Genomic DNA, 21050 nt, shown 5'->3' on the forward strand with positions numbered 1-21050 from the left:
TTGGGGTAAGAATTCACACAAATCAGCATCAAAACCATGCATAAACACCAAAATTTATATGTAAATTGTGCACACATCATTGATCAAATAAATCATTGGATGATATTCTCTTATAATAGATTTGCAACAATGTTGGAGAAGCTTTATAAGAATATACATGATAAATAAAATGTGAACTTACTAGGTAATGCTTGAAGCCAATGGGTTTGGCTCATCTTACCCAACCAACAATTGTTGAAGTGTGTTGTAACAATGTTAATGGCTTTTGATTTGTGTTAATCGACCACCAATGGAGTACAAAACAAGACTATGATGTAGAAAACCAAAGTTGTTTGACTCCTCTTGGCATGGCTCACCCTCTCACATGCTCACTGCAATCAAATTCAAAGCAAATAACATTTTGCATTTCATTTTTTCCAAGTGTCAAAAAAATGCTAACATGTTCCTGCAGTTCACATCTTTTCCTACCATATGCTGGAATGTCTATTTAAAAGGAACAGACAAATAATGAGGACATGTTAAAAAGGAATGAGGGGTGTTTTAAAATGGTAATCCTAGAAATAAAAAATCAGGGTGTGTTGATGATTCATCCCTTTTTCATTTTTATAAATGGGTAAGAAATGTAGTGTTGATCATCTAAATAGCCCCACCAAAATTTGTAAGTGAGTATTTTTAAATGATTACAGTGGGATTGTGAGAACAATTTAGATGACATTTGCATAAGTTGGGAGAGACTTCATAGTACTTTGGATCAACAATGATCTGCCTTCATGGGATAAAAATTGACTTTTCCAATTCTCTAGTCTCCCTTTGTATTTGTCTATCACCATCTTTACAACCCCTTAATTCATGGAAATGACAATCCAAATATATTTCGTGTCCTATAATCATTATAGCACCCAAAAAATTAGTAATGATCGAACATTACGACTGAATAAAATTGATGATTTATCAGAGTTGACCCATTGTACTAACCAAGAACAAAGTTGATAGGGCATCCAGAGTTGTCGAGATGAGGGCATCCACCAAGGTCTTCAGGAGGTTTCCTCTTCCCCGAAGGAGTCCGCTTACTTGTCTGTGCTGGACACTCCTTCTTATTCGTGCTCTTCATTACACATGGTGTCAACATGGCTTAAGAGAGAGAGCGTCCGTGGAGATTGCCATGTGGCATCCTTGGCCAGCTCAGCCATCACTTGAACACCACTCCCCCAGTTTTGAAGTCGATGAGTGTTGTGCACATCCGTGACTAGACGTGGAAGAGTTCTATAGTCCTCGACTGAGGAACTTTAATTTCTTCGAGTTGACTAGCCCAGAGTAAGGCCATTTTTTCAAGTGCACTTGTTAGTTTAATGCTCCTGTTGTTTCCAATACAGGTCATCAGATGTATCGTACTGTTTTCCCCAGGTCACATGTGTGTGAAGGGCGGCATCGAATTGGTGTCATTGATTTGGGCTGATTTGGACCGTTGGTTCCCTTTATAAAATTGGAGGTAACGAGCCATTTTACTTTGTCATTTTGAGTAAGTGATCTTATGAGCTCATCGTGAAATAGTCATCGGCTGGTGCTTTACGTGCTCTATGGTGTAATCTCTTCAGTAAGATGTGTTCATCTTCCTCATCTTCTTGTTTCTCCTCTTCATCTAGCTCTTGTATGTCGAGTAGTGAATCCAAGATGGGGTCTCATCCCAAGGCCATTGTGCTCGTGATCCATGAGACCAATGCCCAAGGGGCCGAGGTTTATGGACCTAAGGGTGAGGGTGTCGTGGCGGATGAGGTCATGGCCTTTTAAGAGGCCAAGGTTAGGGAAACCGACGAGGCCAAAGTAGAGATTGTGTTAAAAGAGGGGTCCAACGCTCTTACATGGTTCGGTAGCCACTTCATGTCTTCACCTTGCAGATTGACTCCTAGGGACCTGGCCCGAATCAACGCCCTTTATTGTATTCCCAAGGAGTATAAGTTGAGGTGCCTTGGTATCGATGAGAGGGCTACCTCGGCACAGTCAAGAGGGCTTTGCATATATGAGCATAGCCTAATAGTCAGGCTAAGGTTCCCAGGGAGTGAGGGTATCACAATGGTGCTGAGGTGCTACTACATCTAGCCAATCCAGCTAATGCCCAATTCCTTTAGGTACTTGGTTAGCCTCCTTTGCTCTTGCTCAGTTCATGATGTGGACATCACCCTACCAATGTTCACATACTTTCAGCACCTAAAGAAGCACCTATAGGGCTATTATTACTTCTTGGCTTGACAACATAATAAGGTGCTAGTCGGAGCCCCCTCCTCAAATAAACACTAGAAGGAAGGGTTCTTCTTTGTGCACCGCCCGAGGGTCAGGCCGTTTCCTACCGCGCTATCAATCCCGAGTACCAAGGCAAAGGTACTGGTTGAGACCGAGTTATCTAGGGAGTAGTTTGCAGCCAATACGCGGATAGAGTGGGTCAACATGCAAGAGTACACGCCATTCTTTTTTTTCATTTCTTTAGATTTGATTGACAGATTTTCTTTGCCAGATATGGAAGTCATTGACAAGGAGGAGAGAACAATACATATGTAGGTTGTCGTGTAGAGAAGGGTGGTGGCTTAGTAGCAACATAGTCTTAAGGTTGCAAACCCTCAGCCGAGCAAGAGATCAATGCTGTCTGAGGGAGGCATGGTGGACGTTGGCTCCAATGGGTCTCCGCCAAGGTACGTGCCATGGAGAGGTTTTGAAGTCCTATCTCCAGGTCTATTAGAGCTGGTGGTTGAGGCATATAGGGCAAGCTAGAGTGTTCAGTTGGAGGACACTCTAGAGACTGAGGGCTTGCTTGAACAATTGTCTAGGGGTAGGCATTCTATTGCCTGACATCCATAGAGAGGCTAACGATTGCACGAGTGGGGTGCTGGAGTGCACATCCATTCAGAAGTCCATTGCGGTAAGATTTCTATATTGTCTCCTCGGTTCTTTGGTTTATTTGGTCATGCTAATTGACTTTATGTTTCTCATGCTACCTGTGCAGTGATGACATTGGTCGATAGGATGCACACCCATCATCAAATGGCCAAGGCTCAGGAGGTCAATTTCTCCCATCTATAAGCAGAGATGGCTAAGCTGAGACAAGTGGTGGCCGCCAAGGATGACGAGTTATAGCTTCTGAAGAGTTGTGCTCATGAGCTCAAGGAGGATTGCAACAAGGTGAGGAAGGCAACTGAGAAGGAAATGGTCTCCAGGTATAAGAAGATCAAGGAGTTCCAGATTGCCCTTGACAACTTTTCTATAGACTCCTAGTAGACTTGCTTTGCTTGCTTCTAGAGGAAGGTCATGCGCGATCACCCTAAAATTGTCGTGGTTGTGGAGTGGTATGGGCCCTTTGATGCCAAGGCACCACTAGCTGAGTAGTCTTCCCCTAATGATAGTGTGGCCACCCTCGAGGAGGTGAACCTTGCAGATAGCACGGCTAGCCTAGATTGATTTTCTTTTTCTTTTCTTTGTTGTACACAACTTGGTATTCCAAGTGATGTGTGGCTCCTTGTGACACTAGCAAGTGCACTAGCCGTTCAAGTAATAAAGTAGAGAGTGAAGTATCGTTCCCACGAGGATTTAGGAAACAATTACCAATACTAAATTGAGCACTTCTTATCTGATCAACAAATAAATCAAAACTCTAATGAAAGCTAAGAAATCCTAATTAAAATTTATCTAAATCATTGGCCCAATTGCCTTCAAATCAGGTTAGAAGAGTAAGCAGTAAATGTCAATCTCAGAATTCAGCAATCTATCAATTTGGATCATTCGAATGAATCATGATTGAGCCTTGGTTTGGTGAAACCCCAAGGTCATGAACAGCCTCTCTCAAGTGCATGTTCATCCTATGCATGAGTGATGGTTCTTCTATCTCTAGCAAGAATCTAATCCCCATGCATGCATTTCTTCAAACACTTCTAAGGCATCAATTCAAATCTGAATTGATCACCAACTGAATTGTGCAAGTTATCTCTAACCTTGCACTCAATTCAGTTCTTGAATAGTAGATCTGAATTCCTAGAGTCTCTCTCAAGCACTCTAGGAATTCCAAGCTGTAGATTAATTCGCCCAATCTAAAATTTGCAGATCTGAATTCTCTTTCAAGCAATTCAGATCTTGCAATCTCAGATCTGAGAATTCAGATCTGAGTTTTGAAGGTTAGTTGGCCGAATTACTCTACAATAACACCCTTATTCAAGAAACTTCAAGTATAATTCATGACCATTTGAATGAATCAAAAAGAATTAGATTGCTGAACTGAAATTTTACAAGCTGAAATACATCAAGGAAGAATGGAAACAAGGAGAAAGAAGAAAGAAAATATAACAAAGAAAATGAATTCAAATCAAAAGAGAATGAAACTACAAATGATTTATTACAAAAGATCTTTGAATCACAAACCCTCAATTCGAACTCACCTTCTTCTTCTAGCTTACTTGTCTTGAACTTCTTTCAGCCCTTCTTCTTCTTCTTCCTTGCGCCTAGCCTTCTTCTCTTCTCTTCTCTCAAGGTGGCCGAACCTCTAAGAGTGGGAGAGCCTTCCTCTCAAGCAATTGAACACCTCTCCCCCCTCCTAGAGGCCTCCTTATATAGTTTTTCAAGGGGGTTCTTGCCCCTTCTTGAAGCCTCTAGAATGGGGTGTATTACACCCCTTTCTTGAACTTTCTAGAGCTATCTTGAAAGCCTCCTAAGGGCTGCTATTTGGGCTGCATTTAGGCTCTCTCTTAGCACATGATAGCTATACATTGAGCTACTCTTTTGGGCTGAGAATGGGCCTTCCTTGCTGGGCCGAATTCTACTCATAGCTAGGCTTTCTTTTCTTGGGTTTTCTCAAGAAATTCACTTGCTCTTCTTGGGCCGAAGTGCTCTCTCTTGCTTCCACGACCGGGATGGACTGAAATTGGTCTTTTTGAACCTTCTTTTCTTGCCTTTTTCTTTCATTTTCTTGGATTAATTATCCCTGAACTTATTCTTAGCATTAAGCTAAATTAAGGCAAAAATTAATAAAACCGGCTTAAAAATCCATGCTAAAGTCCTCAAAAATTATAGATAAATTGTAAGTTCATCACCAAGCTTATAATCATTGTATCAACCTTTTAATTAATGGAAGCTTGACCTTTTTGCCAAGCATGTTTTATCTTGTTTTTCCCTTCTCTCCTTTTTTTTTATGTTGTTTCCCTTTAGAGTGAGGTTGGTCTTTAGGGTCCAATAGGGCGCATTGAGGTCTTTGACTTCATGGCCTCAGTTTCATGTTGGCTAAGGTCTTGGGTCTAACGCTAGATGGTTGAGGTCTTCGACTTTGTGGCCTCAGTTTTATGCTAGGCTAAATGTGGTCTCTCTAGTAGCCATGCATGGTGTGGTTCTATAGGCCTAAAGGATGCTCGGTAGTTCTACGACCAACCTACCCTCGGCTTTGTCAAGTCTAGTCTTTAGGCCATGGAGCAGGTTTTGGTTGATCACCTTGGTCTGTCCATTGCTTTGTTATCGATGAACGGTCATGGTTCGGTGATCTATCTTCAGTTCCACGTAAAAGGCTTTGAAATTTTGGTCGTTGAACTAATAGCCATTGTCGGTGATGAGGACTCGAGGGATGACAAAATAATAGATGATGTGTTCCTTCATAGGAACCCCTGGGTGTTCTACGTAGTGATGCATGCTAGGGGCTTGGCCTATACACATCTTGTGAGATAGTTTACCACGATGAGGAGGTATTTTTTTTTGTTCGGTCGCAGTGGGTAATGCTCCGAAGATGTCTGTTCCCTATTGGGTGAAAGTCCATGGACTAGGAATGGGCATAAGGGGAGCTGTTGGCTGGTGGTGGAGATTTGAGTGCCTCTAATAGCAGTCACGCCTTCGGATGAGCTAGGTTGCATCTTGCTTCATGGTGGGCCAAAAGTAGCCCTGTTGGATTGCCTTGTAAGCTAGGGTCCATGCGCTAGGGTGGTCTTTGTAGATACCCTCGTGTATCTCCTTAAGGATGTAGACGGCCTCTATTGGAGGGAGACACCTTAAGTAGGGGAGAGTGTGTGACCGATAGTAGAGCTGGCCTTGGATGAGATAATATCAGGCCGACCTAATGGCGAGCCTTCTTGCTTGAGTTTGGTCCTTTGAAATGGTGCCATCCTGGGGGTATTATATGATGGGATTCATCAACGATGGCTCTTGTTGGACTAGGAGGAATATCAAAGCTGCTTCTAAAATGCTGGGCTGTACTAGTGTCCATTCTAACTGCCATGCTGAGGTCAGCACATGGTGAGTTGGCAAGCTTTGGCAGTGCATCAGCTCAGATGTTCTTGACTCTGGGAATCTACTGTATGGAGAAGTGTTCGAGCTGTTGGATGAGCCCTTCGACTTTTTGCATGTAACTTGCCATGGTGGGCTCAATGTGGTAGGAGCAGCCATCCAGTACCAGTTTGATGCCCTAATTGACAAGCTGGAGCAAAGCCATGAGCTAAAGCAGTTCTTTACTAAACAGGGGCAAACATAATAACAAAAAAATTGGCCAACAGAGCACTGGCGGAAGTCTACAAGCATCCACTGCAATTTTATAGCCGTGACCGTAGTAGCATAGAGTTCATAGCGGATGACATGCTAGCCACTGACCAAAACCACAACAGACCACTGTACATCCTTGCGAAAATAAACGGTTTTGAAATAAAAAGATCAATGGTCGACCTAGGAAGCTCTATCAACCTCATTTCCATCCAGACGTTGGAATTGATGAATGTCTGAAAAGAAGATATCAAAGGATTTCCGTTTGAGGTGACAGACTCCAATGGGAATGCATCCATCACAGAGGGGTCCATTGAACTACAAATAGCGATTGACCCATTCAGTGTCACACAGGAGTTCCAGGTGATCCCAGGGAGGACCTCCTACCATGCCCTCTTGGGACGCCCACTAATACATGCCTTGGCCCTGATCCCTTCAACACACCACCAGTGCATCAAAGCTAAAAATCAGGGACAATCAATCAGAATCCCAGCCACCAGAGCCCCCTTCGTTAAGTCAAAAATGCACCTACAAGATACTTATCTACTTCACGGAACTGGTGGACGAAGGGGAGACAAAAATAGCCAAGGTTGAAGGGACGAATCTGCCTAACCTCATAGAGAACAAGCCTGTAGAGACTGTTGAGAGAAAGAAATGAAGTAGGTGCATCTGGGTGATGGGGACTGATGGAAACTATTACTACACCATTGTTGCAGGTTACGAGGATGACGACCACCAGCAACCAAGAAGGTCATCCCTGAGGTATGACTTATCCTATGATACCGAAATCTGCTAAGAATTAAAAGGTGACTTTATTGCAATTTGAAACCATTGCCAAATGTTTTTTCAAAAAACCCATCCCCCTTTCAAATATATTTCTGTAATTCTTTTCTAATACACATACATGTTATCTCTTTTCTACCAAAAAGTCATCATAATCATCTAATAAAGAAATCTAAGTAATGTTTCAACTAGCGTTGTTTCATTGCACCATCATCGCAAACCAATGTCGCTATAGTAATGCCAGCAGACAATGAACTAATCTCTGAGCATGATGCAAAGGTACGATGTCCATTTAAGTCACAAATATACCAAACAGAAAATGCAACAAACATACGCATATAAAGATAACATGAACTATGATAGGAATTAAAGGAAGATGCCTTAGAGTACAGTGGTGAAGTCAGGGCACCCCCCAGGTGCATGACAGATTCCGTTGACATGGTAGAAGAACCGTTAGAAGAAATCAACCTAGCATCAATGGAACAGAGATACATATCGGCCAAACTAGTAGTTGAGGACAAAGAAAAACTTATCCTACTATGGAGAGGTAAAGAGATCTCCTTATCACAAAACTTTAAACCCTATAAGCTAGTCTAATCTGTGTACCTTCATAGAGTTTTAGGTTGTCTTCACTTGGTCATATGACCAAATGCTGGGACTAGACCTATATCTTGTCAGATATTCATTGTGTAGAGATCCCAAGTACCAGCCAATAAAGCAGCCATAGAGGACTTTCAAGCCGAAAATAACCTTGAAGATTAAAGAAGAAGTAGAACAACTCCTAAAAATAGGTCTCATCAAGCCTATAGCACACACACATTGGCTAGCCAATATAGTACTAGTAAAGAAGAAGAAAGGATAGCTCAAGTTAGTATTCCCTACCTAGTCATTTAGCAATAGTACACCACCCGAAAACTAACCTCACCTTATCGTAGGTGTTGTGTCGACTTTAAAGACTTAAACAAGGCCTATCCAAAGGATGAGTTCCCTCTACCCAATATGGAGACAGTGAACCCCTGAGTCCATCACCATGGGCTCTTAATGGGCCCAACATTTACATTAAATGGTCATTGGGTCAACCCACCTCATAAAAACCCAGGGACTGTGGGCAAATGCAAGATCAGCCCATAATGATCAAGCATTGCCCGACAAGAGAGGACCTCTCCCTTGACTGCAAGGTACAATGCTGCACTCTCTACTCACATGGATCCCGAGAATTAAAACCTTTTGCAAACATTTTGAAACCATAATATATATATATAAATATATTTTGCAAAACAAATTTCAACGGTTGAAATCGACTACCGGCAGTTTTGGTTTCCATTAGAGAGAGTGCATCCCTGATCATTCACTTTGTCCGACAAAGGGGCTGATCCTGTCACTATGATAACCCACTCAAATGAATTCTCAGACTGTCCCAACATACCTAGGTTTTGACCCCCTCTAAGAATCTCGCTGGTTGACATATCAAAGACAGCCCAATCCGACACCTAGTGCAGTATCGTAATCGAGTCTAGGGGTTAGGTGTAACATTCCAGTTTTGCCCATCTATCACTAAGGTCCAGGGCAATACTAGAATTCTGGTCCGGTTCAAGGTTTCAAGAAAACCCACACTACATGTACCTCAGGTCTCACCCTGGCAGCTGAGACAAACCACCCCAACCAATTTGGCGGCACATCAATGTCAACCTTGGCAGGATAAATCTCCCCAGATCTATCCAACGGCTGTGAAGATTCTAAACTAACACGAGCCTTATATTTGTCCAGTTTAAGGGTATTACACAGAAACACACCATAATAACATGAACCAAATATGTACTTTATTCATTTACATTAAATGTCATAATGTACATCATTTTGATTGGAGCTAAGAGCATACACTATCTAATAGAAAATGCAGTTTTCTAAAATAGGGAATGTGATTCCCACATGGAAGGGAGAAATTTTTGAAATTTCCCCCAACCTTCCTGTAGGGTTCGGCCATCCATATGATGGATCTCTCATCCCTTCAGTGGTATCAGAGCCAGGTCCAAATCTTGAACCAAAATTAACCAGATCTGGAACTATGCAAATGGGTAGAAGGCATTCTACCCGATTTGTGCAGATTAGCACTTTTCTAGGAAATCGGTTCCTAGATTTTTGGGCGATTGATATGAAATTAAATATTTATAAATCTGAATTATATTTAGAATTGTTCTACATGTTTTTCTCGATTTTTGGGCTATTCGTACGATGGAGATCAAAATCTTTAATGGCGCAAGAAATCTGTGTTTTTGCTGTTCTTTTACTTTCTTGGTCTGTAATTTTTTTTTTTAATTTTAGACAGAATGTATAGGAAATCAAATTGATTTAATATTAATAGAAATTAGGTTTTATATTTTATTCCATTCGAAATTGAAGTAGAAAACACAAGGAGGAGTTTTTGCAGATTAGGGTTCGTCCATCTGCGATTTGTAGTTTTGGAAACTTTAAGCTGCGATCTGACTTTTGTTTTACAGGGTAGCAGTCCTATGAACAGCCCTCCTACTGATTCTTAAATTTCTTGTTTCAGTAATTTAATTTCAAATCATGATCTTAAATTAAATCTTGAATTAAAAATCAAACCCTAGACCCATTCGAACCAGATTTGACCAAATTGGTTGGATCGAATCTTTGGTTCGATGGGGGCTATTCTCAGCCCTAATTTTGCAAATATGGGTCCAGGAGTTGATGGTTAATTGCAAGATGCAATTCAGCCCATACCTGTAAAACCCAGTTTTAATGTGTTAAAATTGCTTTAGACCATTTTCCTCATAAAAGTTATATGGGCCGAACTGCTCATTGCAATTCAGCCCATATGCCTAGATAATATTAATCAGCAATATTATGGATAATTATGGGCTTTAATTATGAGTGTTATAGTTATTAATTGATTGGATCAATTATGTTGTTCCTGCATGTGATGTATGGATGTGTGATGTGCAACGTTCATGGGCCATAAGTGCTTGGCCCATGCTGAAATGATAGTGGTTCTTATGCACACCATGGCTGAATGCACATCATTGCCAAGGTGTCCTTAAGATCAATGGATGATCTCTCTTCATGATGGGCCCCACACCAGCTTCCTCCCCAAGAGGAACCGTGCAGATCCCTAATCATTTAGGGCCCACCTAAATCTGGCTCTATGGAAGTCAATGGGAGACACTTTGGTTTGACCTAAATTAAACTAGCATGTAATATTTCGTTCCCTCCACTGAAATATGAATGCATGTGATAGGGAGAATCATATGATGAACTCTCTAAAGGCCTTCCATCATTAGTATGAAGATGGGTCCTTCAGTAATGAGGAAACGCACCATAAAATTGGGCTATCCATTTGTTGTTGGATCTGTTGGATTATTTCATAAGATGATAGGGGCATCATAGACTGATGTGGTAGGGGCTATCCTAAAATAGAAGACCCTCTCACGGTACCTTGGCATTCACGAATATGATGGGTGAGCACTCACTGGATAGAAAGGTTTAACCTAAAATGACAATGAACCTTGTTTGACAGAGGCCAAAGGGAAAGTTCATAAGATGAGTGGATAGGATCCTTCACAGAAATGTGGTGGGGTTATGTAGCTAAAACAGTTGACTCCATGCACCCTATGTTATTTCCCACATTTCCAGAGACATAATTCACAGTCTTCGTCACTAATATATGAGGGAAATCTCAGAGATGAATAAATGGAAATGGAACATAGATTAAAAGTCATATCTATGTAGATAACATGAATCAAATAAGGTTGTGGACTAATATTTGCTTTTTATTAAAAATGGCAAATGGACAATTTGCTAACTTGTTGGACTATAACAAACTTAAGGGCCCAAACTACGTTGATTGGTATCGTAAACTTATATGCTGGTCCTAACATCTGAAAAATTGGACAAAGTGGCTAAAAACCCTACTCTAGATCGTTTGGGTGATAGGCCTTCTAAGGCCCGCAGGAGGGACTATCAAGAATGGGAAGAGAAAAATTCCCTTGCCTATTGCTACATTATAGCATCCTTAGACAATCCTATACAGCGACAATTCGACCAGAACTAGCAAGTAGGCCGTATGAGGAGCAAAATCATTCTACTCGTCAAAAGGTCTTGAAACAGTTCATGACCACGCAGATGTCCAAGAACTAGCAAGTTCATGACCATTGTTTTAAGATGATGGGATACATCAATGAATTTGAGGCTCTTGGATTCGGGCTTGATCATGTCACTAAGGTTGACGCCATCCTGTATTCTTTGCCTTCTTCATGAACTATGACACGAATAAGCTAAATGTTAGCATCCAGGAACTCAACAATATGTTGTAGAGGGCCGAGGAACTGATCAAGAAGGATGAGCCCATTGCCATGCTTGTTGAAGCTAGTAAATCGGGCAAGAAGAAGAGGAAGGGAAAGAAAAAGCCTCCGAAGAAAGATATTAAATCCAAAAGGCAGAGGAAGGATAAAGCATTAGATGCTTATCACTTCTACAAGTAGGCCGACCACTGGAAGAGGAACTATCCTTGGTACCTGGAGTCTAGGAAACAAGGTAATTTCGAATCCTTTGTCATAGAAACCAATTTGTTGGTAAACTTCTGCTTCCTGGTGTATTGACTCTGGGGCTTCAACTCATGCATATAATACAATGCAAGGGTTCAGGACAAGCAGAAGATTGAGTGATGGAAAGGTGACTCTTTAATTGGGGACTTTTTCAAGTGTTGCAGCTACAGCTATAGGAACTGTAGAGTTAATTTTCAAAGAAGAAATTATTGTACTGAAAGATTGTCTTTATGTACCTAATTTGAGAAGAAATTTGATTTCTGTTTCAAAACTATGTGTGGATGGATTTTCTGTTCTCTTTAGTAATATGATTACTTTCAAAAGAAATAACAAATTCCTCGCATACGGAGAACTTGAGAATGGTCTCTATGTTCTTCATCCTTCTCTAGTAACTAACATAATCAAAACTACATCACATGATATTCCCAAGAAAAGAACCCGTGATATAGTGAATCCCACGTGCCTGTGGCATTACCGACTTGGCCACATCAACATAGATCATATTACAAGGTTGGTAAAGGATGGTCCTTTGGATTTACTAACTATAGAAGATCTTCCAACCTGTGAACCTTGCCTTTAGGATAATATGATGAAACGGCCATTTAACGATAATTACTCACGGTATGGTTACGTGTACCTAATAAGACACAAGTCTGAATCTTTTGAAAAGTTCAGAGAGTTTAGACAAGAGGTCGAGAAGCAGTTACGGAGATAAATTAAGACCATTTGATTGGATTGAGGTGGTGAGTATTTCTCTAACGAATTCAGGGAATACTTAAAGGACAATGAGATAGTATCACAACTACCTCATCCTGCTACACCACAACTAAATGGTGTGACAAAGAGGAGGAACCAGACTTTATTGGATATGGTCCGATCACTTCTCGTACACTCAGAATTACAAACATCCTTTTGGGGTAACGCATTAAAGATTGCGATATACGTGTTAAACTAGGTTCCAACCAAATCAGTTCCGAAGATTCACTATGAGCTTTGGACTGGTAAGAAGCCAAGTGTGAGACACTTGAAGATTTGGGGTTGTCCCGCCCATGTTAAAAGAACGAGTGCGGACAAATTAGAATCTAAGACTAGTCGTTGCCTATTCATAGGCTACCCCAAAGGCTCTGTAGGTTACTTATTCTATGACCTAGGAGAACAAAAGGTGTTCTATTGTCAAAATGCCCATTTCTTGGAAGATGATTACATCCTGAACAATCATCATTAAGAAGATGTTCTTGATGAAGAGAGCTCAGGGGTAGTGGGAGATGTTCAACAAACTCTAGTTAGAAGATTCTACCCGGGTTTCTAAGCCTCCAGTTTGTTTCAGCTATGACCAAGAAAGTTACTTGGTGGAAGCCATGACCAGTGAGGAGGATCCTGTGACTTATACGGAAGCAATGTTAGACATAGATTCCTTGAAGTGGGTAGATGCCATGAGAGTTGGGGTGGACTCAATGGAGACCAATGGAGTCTGGACTCTAGTAGATCCGCCCCTGAGGTAAAAGCAATTGGCTGCAAATGGACCTATTAGAGGAAGAAGGGCCCCGATGATAGGGTTGAGACCTACAAGGCTCGTCTTGTGGCAAAAGGGTACACTCAGAAAGAAGGAATTGATTATGAGAAATCCTTTTCGTTGGTGGCCATACTTAAATCCATTAGGATCCTACTAGCTATAGTAGCATACCATGATTATGAGATTTGGCAAATGGATGTCAAAACTGCATTCCTGAATGGAGATCTTAGTGAAAATATCTATATGCAGCAACTGCAAGGTTTCAAAGCTGTGGGTCAAGAACACATGGTATGTAAACTAAACAGATCCATATATGGACTTAAGCAAGCTTCTAGGAGTTGGAACATTTGATTTGACTCTACCGTAAAAAAGTTTGACTTTGAGCAAAATCCAGATGATCCCTATGTATACGGGAAATCCAGTGGGGATAAGGTTACGTTCTTGGTTCTGTATGTAGATGACAATCTACTCATTGGAAATGATGTAGGAATGTTGATTACGGTGAAAGTATGGCTTTCACAACAATTCTCCATTGAAGATCTTGGAGAAGCCTCCTACATACTGGGTCTTCGACTCTATAAAGATAGATCGAAGAGGATAATAGGATTATCCCAATCTGCTTACATTGACAAGATAGTCAAGAGATATAGCATGGAGAACTCCAAGAAAGGAAATGTTCCTTTCAGGCATGGAGTCACTCTCTCCAAGGATATGTCTCCCGAGACTCCCGAAGAGATTGAAGGCATGAAGGACGTTCCCTATGCCTCAGCCATAGGGAGCATCATGTATGTCATGCTGTGCACTTGTCCTGACATCTCTTAAAGAGAGTCCAAATCCAAATACAAGATTTGGATTAGGAAACTTCTAATGGGATTAGGAGAACCTCTCTTTAAGGCTATAAATAGAGGAGAAGGGCAAACCTCCAGTTCATCCATCAATCTACTGATTTAGGAGACAGGAAAGCATACAGTTTGGCTGCATCTATCTTTTGCTCTTGCTCTCTCCTGCTCCTGCCGCCATACCAATTTGATCTCCACTTGTGGGAGTGATTAAGAAGAGTTCTTGATATTACCTTTTGGTAGAAAAGGTAATTTGAAGTCGTGCTCACTAGCCCTCCATCAAATTCTTGCTAAAGAATAAGGTTCTTGCTGAAGAGCCATCTTGCAGATTCTGCTTCATCCAGCACCATGTCATCTTCGGTTGAAGCAGTCTTTGTATCTACCCTTGGGTGTGAACACATTCATTAGAGGTTATTTTTACATCATATCAGTTATAACCCTCAACTCCCTTTTGGTTTCAGATCTAGTCTAGTTTAGGTTCAAGATTGATCCTTGAAAATGTAGCTTTCTAAAATAGGAAATGTGATTCCCACGTGGGAGAGAGAGAAATTTTCAAAATTTCACCCAACCTTCTGGCAAGGTTCGATCATCCATATGATGGATCTCTCATCCCTTCATTAAGTTAGTATTCCCTACCTAGTCATTTAGCAATAGTACACCACCCAAAAACTAACCTCACCTTATCGCAGGTGTTGTGTCGACTTTAGAGACTTAAACAAGGCCCGTTCAAAGGATGAGTTCGCTCTACCCATTGTGTAGGTATTGATAGATTCAACTGTGGGACATGTGCTCTTCTCCTTCCAAGATGCCTATAGCGAGTACAACTCGATATTTATGGATCCTGTCGATGCACCTCACACAGCCTTTAGGACACCGATAGGGAATTTTTATTACAAGATGATGCCCTTTGGCTTGAAGAATGGTGAAGCCACATACTAGAGAGCGATGACTAGTGTCTTCCATGACATGATGCACAAAGAAATCAAATTTTATGTGGATGATATAGTTTTCAAAGCAAAGAATATGGAGGATCACTCTGATGTCTTAAGGAAAGTATTTACCTAATGCAGGGCTTTCAAGGTAAGGTTAAACCCATTAAAATGTGCATTTCAAGTGCAGCTAGGAAAGTTCTTGGGTTACAGAGTGGACCAAACAGGGATACACCTAGATGAGAGCATGGTCAAAGCCATCTTAGATCTCCCGGCTCAAAATAATGAGCACAATTGAAAGCTTTCTTAGGAAATGTTTCATACCTAAGGAGGTTCATCCCTAGCCTCGCGCATGCAGTGCTGCCACTAATGAAGCTAGTCAAGAAGTTTGTTGAGTTCAAGTGGACCCAGAAGCATTAGCAAAACATTAAGCAATTAAAAGCAACCCTTGCTAGGGCCCCAACCATGTCACCGCCCAAGGATGAGTGAGAATTCAGGATATACATCACAATAGGCTCAGAGGCCATAGGATGTTGACCACTATCCGCAAGAGTACGGAGTCGTGCAAGTAATATAGTAAGGAATACAGAATCGTTCCCATGAGGAATGAATTATTTAGCCACGTATTAATTTCCTCTCAACTTGTTTAAAGGAATAATCAATTTGGGATTGTAATTTAAGGAATTTAAACTAGCGCTACTGATTAAGGAAATTAAATGACAACAACCAGTAATTTGAACAAAATCAATAACAAAGTTGCTAGGGATTAATCCTATCACGATCATCAAGATTCAATATCAATAAAATCTCACGAGGGTTGTTATGTTCCAAGGTGTTTCCTAAAAGCACTAGTCGATCTTTCTCGAGAGTCGTTTAGCTAAACCTATGTTCACTTAAATGGAATTACAATCAATGAATTCTCATTCTTTCAATCAAAATCCTCTTTGCATAAACACAAGCTATTAATACACCTACAAGGAAATCCTACCAACAAATGATATCTCTACCTAATTATTGGTTGAATAAGGATTATTAGTTCCACCTCAATTATCATCTCTCAATGAATAATCTTGATTAAAGAATGAATCGTTGGTGATCAATCAATGATAAGTAATAAGCACAAATAATACAATATAACAAGAACCTCATCGATTTTATTAATGAATGAAAATCAATGCATGATCAAGTATTAATCCCTAACAATAGAAACTTAGCCCCTCATGATGTAATTAAGAACAAGCAACATCCCAATATCAAGAGTAAACATGATGTTACAAGAGGAAAAGAAAGTATCTTGCAACCGATCTCTCAATCTTGACTCAAGAATCTTCAATCTTGTCTCCGCCCTTGTTTTCTTGTGTTTTCCTTTTTTTTCTTCTCTTCGAATTGAGTGTGCTTTGTCCAAAAAGATCTTCTCATTCTCTCTTCTTCTCTTATTTTTTTTTCTTCAAGGGTCCGAACCCTAATTCTTTCTTTTTCTTTTCTTTTTATACCTTTTCTATTCAGCTTCCCTTCCTTCTCTAAAGCTAGCCACCTTTGGAGCCTCCCCTAGGCTGCGGACTGTGCTGCTGTTCCTAGTGGACCAAACTGCAGTTGGGCTATTCTCCTTGATGGGCCAAACTGTTGTTTGGCCATAAGGTTTCAGTTGGGCTACAGTTGGGTGTGGAGCTTTGCACTTTAGTCCCTGATCTTTATCAGCTTGTCCCAAATTGGCCCAGAACTTTCATTTTTGACGATTAGTTACCTAAAAAGTGACAAAACATCCGAATGCATTAAATCGACTCATAAATACCCAAATTAACGATAGGATCTCAACAATTAAGCCTAAAAACACCCCAAATTCTTATGAATAACTTAAGCTTATCAGATGCCTATTGGCGTAGGAGGACAATGATAGAGTGGAACTCCTGATATACTATGCCAATATGACTCTCAAACCAGCCAATAAAAATTACTCCCACATGGAATAGCAATGTCTAGCATTGGTTTTCGCTACACAAAAGTTCAGACACTACATCCTAGGCCAAAAAGTCAGGCTCATCGCACGGAACGGCCCAACCAAGTTCTTCATGGAAAGACCTCCCCTCTCCAGTGGACTTGTCAAGTGGATGATGCAATTGAATAAATATAGCATAGAATACACCTAGCCAAGGGCTATCAAGTATCAAGCATCAGCAGATCTATTGACCACCTTCCCCTCAAGTGGTGATTTTCCTATATCAAATGAAGTACCTAGAGACATACACATGATCACTGTGGCCGATAGTAGTGAGTGGGTCCTGGCCTTCGATGGGAGTAGCACTAGCACCTTAGCCAGCACTAGGGTTACCCTAACCTCACCTGACGGACACACATCTGCCTATTCCTTCAAACTCTAGTTCTCCTATTCTCACAAAATATCTGAATACGAAGCCCTCGTCCTAAGTCAGATCAAAGTAGTAGAAGTCGGTGCAAAGAAGATAACAGTGATTGGTGATGCTAAATTGGTGATTGGCTAGTTGGACAGAAGCACAACAGTAAAAGAGGTGACCATTCAGCCATACAGGACCCTCATCCAGAGGCTAGTCCACAACCTGGACATAGATGCTTAGGAAAATTGGAGGTTAAAGCAGTCTTGAACGAAGTACATAAGACCCATTGTGGGGACATCAAAAGCACCCTATTCCGAAAACTACAATGATTATGGTATTACTAGCCTACGAAAAAGTGGGACTCCACTAAGGTGCAGCGGGAATGCGATAAATGCATCCCACGAGTAGACGAAAGAGAATGCCTCATGGTTTGTGAGGAGGACTGGAGGAGGATGTACATAGACTACCGAGAAAACCACACATTGCCCATTGATACTACACTGAGGAGGAGGTTATTATCTAAGGCCAAACAATTCTACCTCCAAGATGGAATGCTATACAAAAAGTTACACACAGGAAAGCCTTTATGATGTCTGGCTAGTGATGCGATCAAAGAAATACTAGATGCAGTCCATAAATCCAAACCAGTACCCCATTAAGGACAGTTAGCGCTATACAATCCCATCCTACACTTAGGTTTCTATTGGCCAACCATGATGTAGGATATTCAGAGACACGTGTGCATATGCCATAAGTGCCAAATCCATGGCAAAAGAATTCATAAACTTGCCAACAGTCTCAACCCAGTCATCACACCCTGGCCATTCCATACTTGGGGGATAGACCTCATAGGCAAGATGCATCCCCCTTCCAGAGGGTATTGCTACATCATAGTGGCCATAGATTATTTCACCAAATGGGTAGAAGCCATACCCCTATGAAGAATCTACGTAGAAAACATAGCCAACTTCCTAAGGTAGAATGTGGTCCATAGATTCAGAGTCCCAATGAAAATCATAATAGACAATGACCTACTCATAAAAATTCAAGAAGTTTGCGACCTTTTAGGGCAATACGACGCGAGACTTGGGACATCAACAACATATTACCCACTAGGCAATTGACAAGCAGAAGCCACAAACAAACCCCTACTAAGGATGTTGAGTAAAACAATGGTCGATAATCAAAAGGGTTGGATAGATAATTTGTTAGAAACCCTCTGGGCTTAACGCACCACTATTAGGAAGAGCACACAGACGACGCCCTACTCATTGGTATATGGCCAGGAGGTAGTACTACCAGTAGAAATATGGGTTGTAACCACCCGAGTAGCCTTTGCGATGGGTAAGACAGTCAGACCAAAAGACATGGACCACTTACTTGTAGACAAGCTCGAAGTCATAGATGAAGCTAGAAACCGGGCCCTATAAAGGCAGACCAAATATAAACAAGCCCTACCCACAAACTTCAACAAACTTTTGAGACCCAAAATCTTCAAAGAAGGAGACAAGGTACTCAAAATGGCAATAATTGTTAGGCAAGGCAAGTCTGCAAGAAAATTTGCCCCAACATGGGAAAGGCCGTATGTTATAAAATAAGCCCACACTTTGGGCTATTATGTATTGAAGATTGTAGATACAGAAGAAGAGGATGAAACAATCAATGGCTATTGCTTGAAACCTTACTTTGAGTAATTCTATACTTTTACAATTCCATCACTGCATGTACTTATTTTATGAGTAAATGAAAAGTGTTTTAATGTCTATGTTTTCTTATTAAAGTCTACTTTTGAATAATTGTGACCAATTAGTACAAGTATCAACAACTCGCATTTTTGCGATAAAGTTTCTTCTATAATTCTGGTTGCGATAAACTCCGTATGCATCCCAATGGTTTGAATGTTGTAATCTATGTACTAACATTCAGATATGCTTTCAATGTTTGCTTACACCTCCTAACAACCCTAGGATTACACTCATTCCCTGGTAACCCCGATAAGGCCCTAGGAACCCTAGGCTCAATTTCATTACCTAGAAACCCCAATAAGGCCCTGGCAACCCATGTTGCGATTTCATTCCCTGGCAACCTCAGGAAGGCCCTAGCAACCCCAGGCATGATTTCATTCCCTAGCAACCCCAGGCACGATTTCATTCCCTGGAAACCCTAGGCACAATTTCATTCCCCAGCAACCCCAAGCGCGATTTTATTCCCTAGTAACCCTAGGAAGGCCCTGGCAACCCCAAACGCGATTTCATTCCCTAGCAACTCCAGGCGGTATTTCATTCCCTGGCAACCCCAAGCACGATTTCATACCCTGGAAACCCTAGGAATGATCCTATTCCTTGGCAACCCCAAGAAGGCCCTGGCAACCCCAAGCGTGATTTCATTCCCTGGTAACCCCAGGCATGATCTCATCCCCCGGAAACCCTGGGAAGGACCTAGCAACTCCAAGCATGATTTCATTCCCTACCAAACCTAGGAAGGCCCTAGCAACCCCAGGTTCATTCATCCCTCGGCAACCCCGGGAAGGCCCTAGCAATCCAAGGCGCATTCATCGTCCGGCAACCTCGGGAAGGCCCTGGCAACCCCAGGCATGCTAATATCACCTAACAACCCCAGGCTTGCACTTACATCATCTGGAAACCCCAGGCTTGCACTTACATCCCATGGAAACCCTAGGCTTGCACTCAGATTCCCTAGCAACCCCAGGAAAACTTTGGGGGGCTTTGTCGATATTAGGTGCAATTCCTACCCAATTTTTAAATGTGGATACTTTGTTTAACATAAAAATGCTACGGTTCAAAGGGGGGGAGGGACAAACTCCACCTTCCGCACACAACTAACAACAATACATTGCTAAAGAACAACACTAATCTTGACCATCACTACCTCACTCCCACAAGAAGGCTCGGATAGCCCTCTCATTCGCTAACCAAAATCTTACCCCAAAAGGTCAAATTTGCTAATGAACCTTAATACTCACCTTACAACAAACTATATGTTGGTCTCTCATACTTGATAAACGTTGTGATATCGGGACAACTCCTTTCTATGAACACGCTAAATTTTTTCATTTTGTGTAGCCTTATCACATATGATAGATAGTACCTCATGCGATGGAATAACACTGCTTGATCTGCTATAAAGTTTATTATGCAAGTATAAATATTAGTGAAACACTCTCCAATATTAGCAACTATCAATGACTCGCGCTGAGCCCCCAAGATAAAGGATTCGCGCGATATCATTTTCATTAATGCATGGTTAGCGACTAATTACGAACACAATGGTGCCCAACTATGATTAACCTCTAGAATACTCTTAATTAATTATTTGCAACAGAAGACACAAAATGCATAACTTTAGACAATTTGACTACCATTTGACAATCGTACTGAAATGGATTATGACAAAGTCCCATAGACAATGTGACCTTCAAAGGAAAAATGCACCACAAACAACTTAGACTATTTCTCATATATGATAAAGTTTTATTTGCGATAACGAATCTCTCTGGTAAGCCGTAAGAAAGGCTCTCCATAGGGAGCTCCAATACAAAGGATAGAAATGATCACGATGAG

This window comes from Nelumbo lutea, chromosome 4, assembly GCF_056320005.1.
Source record: "Nelumbo lutea isolate HS-2025 chromosome 4, American lotus-T2T, whole genome shotgun sequence".
Lineage (NCBI taxonomy): Eukaryota > Viridiplantae > Streptophyta > Magnoliopsida > Proteales > Nelumbonaceae > Nelumbo > Nelumbo lutea.